Source organism: Haliaeetus leucocephalus, unplaced genomic scaffold (genome assembly GCF_000737465.1).
Source record: "Haliaeetus leucocephalus isolate CR32 unplaced genomic scaffold, Haliaeetus_leucocephalus-4.0 Scaffold362, whole genome shotgun sequence".
In the NCBI taxonomy this organism is placed as follows: domain Eukaryota; kingdom Metazoa; phylum Chordata; class Aves; order Accipitriformes; family Accipitridae; genus Haliaeetus; species Haliaeetus leucocephalus.
In genome coordinates, this window is record NW_010972798.1 from 8,740,073 (window position 1) to 8,752,623 (window position 12,551).

The 12,551-nt window shown below is 43.1% G+C and overlaps 1 protein-coding gene across 3 annotated transcripts in view; it reads left to right on the forward strand.

The window, feature by feature from the left end:
• LPP (LIM domain containing preferred translocation partner in lipoma) overlaps window positions 1-12,551 on the forward strand; it is a 314,060-nt gene that overhangs the window by 295,679 nt on the left and 5,830 nt on the right. The window lies entirely within an intron of this gene.

Here is a 12,551-nt window from a genome sequence, read left to right on the forward strand (position 1 = left end):
AGCTGGATCAATCAGGTACACGGGACACATGTTATTTCCAGACTGTCTTGTCCCTTTGCACCTGGGTCTGGTCCATAGTTGGAGCGTGATAAAGAACGGCCCTTCCTTCTGTTGTTATTACTGGATCCATTAAATCAGCAGCTATGGAAAGATGCGAGCCATACCAGTTTTACTTTGTGTGAGCTACTTGGCAAAAGGCAAGGGTCAGATTACTTTGGGTGTTCAGATGTTCTTGCTGGGGAAATGGCAATTTCTGGCCTTCAGAAAGGAAAGTTGGAAGTAACTTGTATTAGGATGGAGATGAGCAATTCTGCAGTTACGTTAATGAGAAACAACCACTGGTGCAGGTGATCTCAGGCCTTTTAAAATACTGCATGAAGCACCAGAGCATGGTCTTTTCCACTGTTACGGAAAGAAAATCCCCATAACAAAATGGAACAGTTACAGAACAAAATGATCCTGGAATAATGTTATTTTTTTCCTCTATACTCCATAACCACTGTGATTTCAGCCGGAGAGTCCATACACTGAGAGGACGCTATTGACTGGAGAATGAACACGTTATATAATATCATTATACATTCAGTGTGTTTATATAAATGCACATTTCTTATGTAACTGTGTCACTAGGAAAACAGTGAGGTTGGACAAGTTGGTTTCTCCTTCCGTTGCTGTTCTGCTTTGCTTGTTGATTCTTGAGTGCTGTCACAAGACTGTGGAGTTTGTGTTACTGCTGTGTGTGACCAAGTGAATCTCTTCTCTTCAAAAGCTCCATTCACATTTGGGTTTTGCTGTTTTTTCTCAACTGTTGTTTCTTTTTTAAAATGTAATATTTGGCTGGAAGCCTTTGGTGTTGCTTTCACAAACTCAGGAGTAATCTGGTTAGTATATATTAGGAACTGACAGTTAGTTGACTAGCACAGTGTTCAGTGGCTGTGCTTTTCAACTTTAAATAGCATCCAGGGCAGCCTCCTCAAGTGATGTAAAAGACCTGGTAAAGAAATGCCAGCTGTCAGCTTGATTTTCAGTCTGCTCTGCTCTGACATAAACCTTCCCGACAGCTCAGACCAGTGTCCTTCATATTCCAAATTAATCCAAAATTTCTTGTGGTGATGAAAGGGAAAGAAATTACTTTAGAGTGCAGGTTTCCTGCTCTGAACATCCTTGACTAACCCTGCTGACACCAGAGAATTACCACCTACTCAGACATGCTCTTGATGGCAACTCTGAGCCCAAGACGTTTTTATTTGCATTCCAATGGTTTTGCCATCCAATATCTCTGTATCCAAGTCTCCACGTTGTCTGTCCAAAATAAGAAAACTCCTTTTTTTTTTTTCTTTTTTTTTCACAAGGAGCCTAATTTTTCTAGTTTGAGAGCAAAAGAACAGTGCCAAGAGGTTAGATCAACTGGGTAGGCAGTTGTGTTGCAAGGAATCTTCTGCCCAACAGTCCCTTGAATAGAAGAGTAGCCCAAAGCTATTGTTGACACATTCCAGGAAGGTTCTGATCTATAGTGCGGGTATCAGTTTGTAAGGTTAGAAGGAATAATGTATCATCCTTTTTCTCCCAACTGTACATCTTGCTAAGTTCTAGCAGAAGCACCCTCAGAGATGCGCTGGAGGTGCAGAGGGGCTGATGTAAATCATCTTGTCTATCTCTGTCTGTCTGTGAATGAGATCATCTCATAGTGCAGGAAGGAAGGCGATGGATGGGTTCTCAGGGTGGAACATCAGTCTCCAGCTAGAAAGCAGGTGGATTTTCACTTTTCTCACATCTCACTTGACTTCTTTGGGAAGTTCTCTTATCTGTGCCATGCCTTGTCTGGATTCTTCTAACATAGCTGTCTCCATTTTCCCTTTTTGTATCCCCTTCTTCTTTGTCACTCTTATCTTTGCAGGTGGCTCAAACTTGCTTCTCCGGACCAGGAGCTGAAGCAAACAGCCAGGTCATCTGAATGAAAAGAATAGGGATGTCAGTGCATCTAAATATAATCCCAGTACTTGCTAGGTGATATATTTGGCCCTGGACTTACTCAGCAGCCTGCATTTATTTCCAATTAGAGTCTGACTGTAGACAGAATAATGGGTGTCGCTCCAGGGGATAACTAGTTCAAGCCTCTGAAGAAATCCTGTCCCCTGCCCCCCCCCCCCAAAAAAAAAAAAAAAAAATTCCTGGTCTTGTTGTGGAGGGGAAAGAGTATAGAAACACAGTTCTTGCCTTACATTGACTCACTAAATTCTGCTTTGTGTTATTCTTGTCAATGGCCAGTGCTGGTTGCCTCTGGTCCCTGCCCAGTGTTCTTCCAAAGTCTTTAATATATGCATATCACTCAGGAGCATTTCTTCAGGAAATAAGAAGCCACCTTTTCCCCTTCCTTTGGAAGGACCTCAGAGCACCCACAAAGTTTTCAGCTGTCATATTCCAGGCACAGATAAGTCTCCCATTCCCCTAAAGGCTCCAATACATTCTCATCACATCAGGGACTTAAATGCATTTGGCAACTCTTCAAGAAACACATCAGGGATTTGGGGGGATCATATTCTTACTGTCAGTTTGGGTAGCAGCAGCATCCAAGTGCTGTGAGTTTTGGGGTTTTCTTTCCAAGCTTTATACTGGATTACGTTATCTATTAAAAGCAGCTATTTTTATGCTGAACTGTTGCCATGACCTGTATTTCACACCTTGCACATATACACTGAAAAATTATTATCTTGCACTGTCCTGGTTTCAGCTGGGATAGAGTTAACTGTCTTCCTAGTACCTGGTACAGTGCTGTGTTTTGAGTTCGGTATGTGAAAAATGTTGATAACACTGATGTTTTCAGTTGTTGCTCAGTAGTGTTTAGACTAGAGTCAAGGATTTTTCAGCTTCTCATGCCCAACCAGGGCACCTGACCCAAACTGGCCAACAGCATATTCCATACCATGTGACGTCCCATCTAGTTTAGGAACTGGGAAAGGGGGGGCAGGGAATCGCCGCTCGGGGACTGGCTGGGGGTCGGTTGGCGGGGGGGGAGCAATTGCCCTGCGCATCATTTGTACATTCCAATCCTTTTATTACTACTGTTGTCATTTTATTAGTGTTATCATTATCATTATTAGTTTCTTCTTTTCTGTTCTATTAAACCGTTCTTATCTCAACCCAGGAGTTTTACTTCTTTTCCTGATTTTCTCCCCCATCCCACTGGATGGGGGGGGGAGTGAGTGAGCGGCTGCGTGGTGCTTAGTTGCTGGCTGGGGTTAAACCATGACATGCACTCAAAAAGTGTTTTGGTGAAAGCTCTGTGAAATTCTGTGCAAAATCTTATTACCTTCTTGCTTGTTTTTTTGGTTTGGTTCAGTTTGGGGAGTTGTTTATTTCTTGGTAGTTCTAGGTGCCGACTTTGGTGTTCGTAAGAGAGACATGACTTCTGTCAGAGCATCACAGGCCTCCCAGCAGTTTACTAAAACCACTCCACAGATAATGTGAAGCACAGAGGTGGAAAATAATGAAATGAAGCGAAACTCTCGGAGTCACTGGTGAACCCAAGGACAGAAGCCAAGCACCTTTAGTTTCCAGTGCTCTGCCCCTGCCACTAGAAAACACAACTTTCTCTTGTGACTTTTAAGACAGATTCAGGAGAAGCTTTGCATTCTCTTTGCTTGAGCAATTTAGGTGGAAGGGGGAGCTGTTAAACTGATATTCAGCTGAAATATTTAACCTTTGGTAGCTATTAGAAGCAACTTAGAGATGCCGTTATCTGTGACTTGAAATAACCAGGGGAAAATGGGTTGTGTGCCTTTTCTTGTGGCTTAGAGAGATGAGGGTTTTTTATTCTCAAGGAGTGAAGAGGAAGGATTCTGCCTTCTTTTTGTGCAAAGTTCAGAAGTACGTAGATTCTCAACTAGTAGCCCTGTCTTTTCCCTTGGTTTGTCCAGGAAAACTCTCTTGGAGAGCGCAGGAAGCATAAAATGCCAGCATTAAACAGGTTGTAGTTAAAAGGCTGGTGGTGTTCAATCTGTAACCAAAAAGAAAAGCTCAGCTTTGCTGGATACTAGTTTACTGACAGAGTTTCCAATTAAAATTTGATTTCCATGTTAATCAACAAGATTCCATTTTCTTGATGGTTTTTATGTCACAAATTCTTGCACTGCTCAGACAGTCCTTCAGGAAAAGCATGGCAGGCAAGAATTCATTTCTAATGTAAAAATACCAAGAAAGAGGAGGGTGAGGGGAACTATAAATAACCACTGAGATGTCACAGAGTCAGTCATTTTTTCCTCCACAACTCAGCTTTAGCAGTTAAGGTCAAGATAACATTTCCATGTCAGTGGTCAGTTACATCAAAAGTCTAAAACAGGAAGATTGAATGGAATTTTGGATATTTTTTTTTCTTGTATTCTGCCCAGATTTGACCAATTCATAGTCTCTTTGGTCTGCCAGCTATGAGTTCCAGTGTTATTTTGGTTAAGCTCTTTGCCAGAGTGGCAAGCTTGGATTGGAGCATCGTGTTTATTAAAGGCTATGAAATTAAATTCTCTACCAAAAGAAAAGAAAAAAAAAGCCCTCTTCTTGCCGATAGTCACTTCTTTGTATTTCCTTTGATGCAGTTCAGTTTGACTTGAATTTTAGCCTAACAATTTGCTACACAATTTTGTTTTGTTTTCACAAAGTTCTAATCAGTTTAAACTGCAAGCGGTTTGAAATGCCTAACAGCTTCCTCAGTGTTGCTAATTAAGCTTGAAATCTCTGTTGTCCACAATTGTATCTAAACAAGGAGCAGAGTCTATCTGCTCACTGTTTGCCACATCTCCCAGCTGCATGTAATTCTGCTGCCTGCGCAGAAAGTAATCGCAACAGGACGGATCCTTCGGTCTTTATTTAGACAAAACTCCCAGGGTGGCATACAAGGTCAGGCACATCACGTTTTGAGCAAAGAGGTGGATTTGATGGTGAGAACATGTAAGGCAAGCAGTGCTACATCTATAGTGCAAAGACTGGAAGCGCTTGGGCATAGGGAGCAGCTTTGCTTTATCCCCCAGAGCACTTTGTACTGCAGAGCCCCGAGTTATGATTATGGTTTGTAGGCACTGTCACCTGACATGCAGGTGTTAATAATAGGTAAAAGCTCAGGCTATCAAAACCTACGATGTATTCCCGCTGTCCCTCTGGAGCAAAGCTAATAGAATATCATAGTTTTTAAGCTACTGAGGTTCACTCCAGTGGAAAAAAGAGTCCTAACAAATCCTTGAACCCATCTTTCTGCAGTCGGCAAAGCCAGCAGATGATTTATCTCTAGGTAGCGACCCCAGTGTTATGAAGCAATACTAATCTTCCGAGGCATAGCTGCCGTTGTGTGACAGGGTCCAGGGATTTCAGCAGTAGCTCTGTGCCAGTTTGTCTGAGCGGCAGAAGCCTTGAACAAACTGTTTACCTCTGGCATTCTGGGAGGGATTTTGAGGGATTTCCTTCAAATTAGAAATCTTTGAAAATCAGCATCTTGCGCCAGGCGTTGTATTATGCAACGGTTTGGAACGAGGGCCAAAGGTCTGGTCGTGAGCTCAGGATCTCCTTGGATTGAAGAAATCAGAGATGGAAACTGTCTTATCAGATCATCCCTCTGTGCCAAGGCAGGCTTGTCTCCTGTGCTCTGGTGGTGCTGCTGGTGCTTTACAAATGCTCATCTCTCCAGCACTCCAGAAGCCTGCCCTAGCCTAGTGGTTGGATGTTTTCTGGACCAGATGCAGTCCTGGTGTAGTGTGACTGACTTCATGTAGTTATACTGGGGTTCATACCTGGTGTTTGGTGTGGTCAGCAGTGCTGACAGCAAGCATGAGCTGGGCTTGCCAACATGCACAATACACTGTCTCAATTTTGTGGGGAATATGCAGCTCCTCTTTTCTGCTGGCAGGAGAAAAGCTGTGAGAAGGCTTGGAAATGCAGCTTCACTAGAATGAAAATTACTGAAGGAACGGGAGCTGATTACCAAGATATTTAACAACGTCCTTTTACATAGTAGTTGCTAAGGATGCTTTCAGTTGCTTGGCTTATTCAGTACTGCATGCGACTATAATTATTGTTGTTGAAAAAATTTCATAAGCATAGACCCTTTTATTCTCCATGTTTTTTAAAAGTCAACTGTAAGTTAGAAGCATTTCCCCAGTATTAAAATACTTTACTCTTGCAAATTGCTGTAGCCACATTGGAGTACTCTGAGTAGCAGCTCAGGTGCTGTTCCCCAGTACTGCGCCTCCCGAAGTCAGACCTGGTTGACTTTTGAGGTGTGTGCAATTGTTATAGGTTAAAAAAATTGAAATCTTGCTGTTAAAAATATCTTGTTTCCATCAAGCAACCATTTGGGCACACAAACTACTTCACAAGTATTTATCAAGCCTAACAGCATCCAGTTTCTCACTGGAATATGCAACGTCTACAGCCATTTTATTTACAGGCCAACTGAGGCATAGAGCATGGGAGTGCTTGGCCTCTGGCAGTTACTTGGTTGAAAAGCCAGAAGTAAAATCCAGGCATTTTATCTTCCAGCCCACCAGTTTAGAGAACAGTCCCTCATTTGTTACATTCTTAAGCACTGCTGTTTTAAAGTGACAAAGATCTCTGTGTTGTCAGAGCAAGGAGTGTGCAGAAGATGAGTAGCTTTGAGTGCCAGAAAGTAGTTAAGTCATTTCCAACATCAGGCTTCTTGTGGATTTTTAGCTGGAAGGAGTCAGTGTGATTGTGGTTGGACACTGAGCCCAATGCAGAGCAGATCATTTAACCCTGATGCTCCTTCATCACTCTCAACTTGGTGGTACTAGAGACAGACATGGGTCTTACCTAAGCTGGCGCTGAGGAACAGAGAAGTCACCCTGTCCCTGCCTGTGCTGTTCCAAACGTTAATTACATTCACAATTAAAAATATATACCTTTCTCCAGGTAGTATGGCCAGCTTGTATGCCTGCTGGATCCAGCAGCCTTCTCTAAGTTTCCTCTCCAGCCTTTGGTACGCTCAGACAACGGCAAAGCTATCCCTTAGCCTTTACTTGAGAAGACAGCTGTCTTAAGAAGGAGCAAATGGAGCTCCTTCCTTCTCTCACTGTAGAATGTATTTTGACATCTGCATATCGTTTGTGAAGCATTTCTCAAGCCCTGTTCCATTTTCATCACAGCCCTTATGTTACTGCACATTTGTGGACTCAATTGCATGTCATTGTTGTCTTTGCTACTAGCATAAGCCATAAAATATATCTAGTCTTTCCCTAATAGTTATAGGGCAAGGGACAGGGACTCCTTCACCCTGTATGCTGAGAGGACTCTCTGCCAGATTCACCTCCAGCTGCTCTGAGTCCAAAAATACAAAGCTGAATTTGGTTTTCCTGACAAGAAAAGCAAATTCCAGCAGAGGGGAAGCATGCCAGCCATGGTATTGCTACTGTGCTGGGAAAGCCACTAAAAACTGAGCCGAATGGTAGAACTATTTGAAAGCCACTGAATACAGCAATCTCCAGGGCCTGAGTCTATGCTATGCAGCTGGTAGCCGTATGCCCAGCTCAGACCCACATCATGCTGGTAATGTTACAGGGTTGCCAGTGTCATTTATTCCAGTATCTTCCCTCCCCTCTCCCAGCAAAACAAGCTATACCAGGTAAAGAGCACCCTCACTGCTTACCACTGTGTCTGAATTAGGGGGTTTTGCCAGGATATTTTAGGCTGTCAGGGGTCACATCTCTTGCCCCAACGCACAGATGCAGCTATGGCAATGTGGCCCGAACATCAGAGAATCGGCCAAGATGCTTCCGCAGGGCTCTCCCTTGCTGGACCTATCCCTCTGAGAGCAGCAGGAAGGGAAGGAGAGTGTCACCCACTGCTAATAATGTGGCCAGCTGGTCAAGTTAAGTGAGAAAGATTAACTCCCACATACCCAAATTCTCTCCTCAAATATGGAGGAAGGAATTTCATGCTGGCCATTAGTGAATTAAATGTTGTGTTTGCCAAGATTTACCCATCAGTGGAGATAGCAATTGGGGATGGCTGGGGATTTTGGGGGTGGAAATCAGGTCTGGGATTTTCCGTTTCTAGAAATAATGCCAAAAATAAGGTTTCAAAAGTGTTGAAATTACATCTTGACACTTAACCCCTCTACCAATGTCTGCTTTATATTTAATTTATAATCCAACTATGTATTTGCAGACCTAAAACCTAAATGAAACCATTTGAAATTATTTGAAGTGCAGTGTTTCAATTGACCTGATCTAATTTGGGGTTTATAAATTCACCAGACTTCTTGAGATTAAAGTGTTCTGTCTTCACTTAAGTATGGAAACATTTTCAAGCCTCAAAAATTATCCCACAATGGGGAGAATGTCTCCTGTTCTGCTCTCCTCACAGTCTGAGGAAATGAAGGACGGAGTCACAAGATTAAAGCAATTCACTTACCACACTTTACTAAGTTACAGTTCAACTACAGTAGTTGACCATATGCCTGTTTTTAGCACAACAGTCACTTTTGATTCCCGCAGCCAATACCATCTCCTCTGTGCAGTCACTCCAAAAAATGTGTTTCTTCTGCCATGCTCGCAGAAAGTGAGTTCATGTCCCTGTGCCTGTGTTGCCAATGTAATTTATTCCAGCAACTTCCCTCCCCTCTCCCAGCAAAATAAGCTATACCATGCTCATGTCCCTGTATGTGAGCTCTCGGTCTGTTGTTCAGAGTGCAGGAGAGATTATTTACGTTCATTAGAACTCTGGATGAATTGCTGATACAGAAGAAGCAATGACTAATCTCTGTGTGGTTTTTCTTCTGTATTCATTGCTAGGTCATTGTGGGAGGGTCCTTGTGCTGCACTATATTGTGAGTTACTGCTGTCACCCAAAACTTGCTTATGAGAGGTTATAATCTACAGCATTAGGGAAGCAAGATGAGCTGCAGCCCACAGGCTGTCACTGCAGCTCTGCACCCCGAAGCCATTTGCCAGCTGTCCATATGGGATGTGAGGTTTTCAGGAGGGGATTCAAACACTTCCCACTTCCAGTTTTCAATGGCTCTTGCACCCCAGAAGTCTTTTCCAGCAGTTTGGATTTTCGCTTTGTGTCCCATGTTTAAACCTAACATCTGCAGATAACTCCCTTTGACTTTCTGTGGTTTCTGAAGGGCCAAGTATTGCTATAGGGAGGCCCTCCAACAACTCCCCCACCACTTGCTGTCAAATACTTGTTCCCAAGCAGCTTGTTCCCACTTTGTTGCTGATTGTGCTGTATATGTTTAAGTCTCTTAGTTTTCACTTGCAAGCTGATGCTTGATGTCCTGGTCATTTCAGTTCTTTGCTTATGTTTTAGTGTGTCTTTGCTTGGGGTTATTTTTCTTACTGGTATATTAGGGTGCATTGTTCTCCCCAGGTGAGATTCTTTTCTTTTGCCATGAATAAGCAGTTCTGCCCTCAAGAGATGTGGACCCAGAATCAGCCTTTAACCTTGGGCCAGCCTTCCATTTAGAAATGGATGGTTCCTTCCCCATCCTTTTCAAACCCAAAAAATTAGTTGGATTTGGAGACATAAGTGTCTCTAAAAAAGAAGGGCACCCTCTGCCTCTTAGCCAAAAATGTGGGAAAAGATGATAAACTTTACCCTCAGCCCATGCTGGATTTGTGGTCCATATTTTTATGACATGAATTTGATCACAGTCCTTAGGTCTGATGTTTCCTAGCCGGTTCTTATCTTTCTTCTCTGTGCGTTGCTTTGGCCCTCTCTGTAGCTCATCAGATGCCTTTAGCTCTACCTGTTGATTACAGAGGGCTGGCAATGGCAGTTTGGGAGAAAAGAAGAAAAATAGGGCTGTTCGTTTTTTTCTTCATCTTGTTTGACTTTCTGAAGGTCTGAAAGCTCCAGGAGGTGCTAGGAGAGTTAGCTAAACGGTGAAAGAGAGCAAAATCAAAAAGGCAAACTTCTAATCCTACAGGGATGCTATTCCCATAATGTGCAGAAATACCTTTATGCAGGTTGTTAGCTGCTGGGGCAGCACTTAGGCATGTGGGATAACCTGATTAGAGAATCAAAGAAAACTCTGTTAGCTCCACAGGCCAAATCCTGCCTTACAGCAACCTGATGTCAAATGGGTGTGAATGAAGGAAGCTTTCCCTTTGGCATCTTCTGGTAACACCTTGAAGAGAAGGGTCTGAGCCAAGGTTCTAGTAAGGAAAGAGGCTTAAGCAAATACACTCCCAGACAGGGAGTGAGCTGGAGTCTGAAACTAATGACTTTGTTTTTCCTCACTGGTACAGACTTGGAAGCATGAAAAGAATAAATTTCTCAGGTCTGATTTTCAGGTTGTATAGAAGGTTTAATCACGAGTTGGTTAATTTAAAATGCTTGTCTTACTTAGCTGCGAGAATGTCAAACAGTGCGACTGAGCTGAGATTTGGGAGCAGAAGACGTGTTTTCTGAAGGTATAATCCAGAAGCATGATTACCTGCTGTCCTGGTCACTGCAAAACTCCCACCAAAGTCAGTGCTAATGCGAGATGTCAGACAAGATGATTGTAATGATCCCTTGCGGTCTTAAACTCTGTGTTTGAAACATGCGAGTAGGGGTTGCATCGGATCCATAGTCAGAGCGTTTCCAGGTCACGCTGTTTGGTGTTAAATCCCTTTGCAGGGTGGATTGCAGCTGCAGGTTTCCGCCCTGTTCACAGTACCAGGTAGGCTGTGCTCAGTGTTGCTGTCTGGAGCGCTGTTATATAGGCTGCGGTAGCAGACCAAGGGAACAGCTTAGCAGATCGGCCCCCAGTGTGTAGGTAAGCCATAAAACTCCTGCCCATGTTGTGGGTGCTCAAGTTTTATCAGAATTCAAAAAGTGATTAGGGAAGTTTATGGGAGAAACATCCACTTGAGGCTAAGTATGGAGAAGCCAAGCTCTGGCTCAGGAAGTCCCTAAGCCAGAAATCACTGGAAGCTGGAAGCATAGCCTAAGGAATTGCTGTGTTTTGCTTGCCCTGTTCTCATATTTTGGCCTCTGTTGTTGGCAACTGTTGCAAATGAAGCAAGCAGTGACCTGGTGAGGCAAACACTCCATACCTGCACGTATTCAGAAGGCGTCATAGTAAATGCCTTGTGAGTGGCACAATCTTCCATCAGTATCTGCAGGTGAGCTGCATTCCTTCCTTGGCAATATAGAGAATAGCATGAATACGGACTGAGATGATGCGATCTGCTTATGCAAAGCAAAACGGTAAATTTGCCAGGTTATTTCTCCCAAGGAGAAAATTATTGACCTTGCTTTTTCTGGCATACCAGCTACTGTTACAGTGATGATGATGGTGACAACAACCAGACAGAAAGGCCAGCAATAATTCTTTCCTGCCCATTATTACAAGGCATAAAGCAAAACCCAGTCTGAAATCAACACTAATCTGGCTGTGCTCTCTTTAAAAATGTGTGAGGCAGTTCTCATATGGGTTGAAATTCAGGACTGTTCATATCGACCTTTCCAAAAGCAATCCTTTTGATCTCCTGATACGAACCTGTGTATTTCTATGTTTGTATCTTACCAGTGATTTGCAGCCCAGAGATAACGTCCGATAGCAAATATGTAGAAGTGTAGAAGTAACCTCTCTGAGCTCCTGGGTGATTCATCTCCTGACAGTACATTTTGGCTGCACATGTAAGGACTGGATCTTGCCCCTGAGACTATTGGCTCAAAGAAGCAATAACAATGTGGTCAGTCAGAGCACTACTTTCCCTGGGAATTTTGTTGCATGAGGAGGCAGAAGAACTTTAGCCTTCCTGTGTTTGTCAACACGATCTGCCTTCCAGCAGCTATATTTCTGTCCCATTAGATTTTTTCCTTTCCTTTTTTTCCCCCTCCTTATTTCTGTCTATCTTAATCATAATCAATATTGTAATCATAGATTTTCTACCTCATCCAAGATTCAAACACTGGTTGATAATGTTATTTGATAACTCCAGATGCACCAAGTAAGAGTAATAGGTGAAGTTTGCTTTCCGAACGTCCAGTGAAATGACTCAAATCATTGCCACAGATTTATTGTTTGCATCTATGTGGATTGCACCCTCCTTTCACGGCATGTATCTTTAAGGTGCTTGGTTTGAAAGAGTAAGTTGCACAGTTGATGTCAGAAGGGCTGGTGTGGCTCACAGACAACCATCTGAAGCAAAATTATCTTGGTGTTTCTATAATTAACTGCAAGGGTGACTGAGGATTGAAATGAGATGAATCATTCAATGGACCCCACTTGAAAGGTGAGGGGTTTTTTTAGCTCCAGCGCTTCAAGAGCAGGCCAGTATGTAAAAGCTGTGCAGTAAGGATCATGGCCTTAGGGCTGGCATTTCGCAGTCATTATCTCAAACATCTTGGGCCAGGGATAAATGAACAGTTTAAGTCATCCTGAACTCCTGTCCTTGTAATGCTTTCATTGCAGACACTGCTTTGTTCTGTCCCCAGACTCAACAGTAGTCTCCATGGTGGGAGAGGAAGATCAAGATTTTCTTACAAGGCAGATAAAGATTCTTCATGGGAGCTGTATTGGCAGAGCTGTTAGGGGGTCTCTGTGCAGCCCCAGG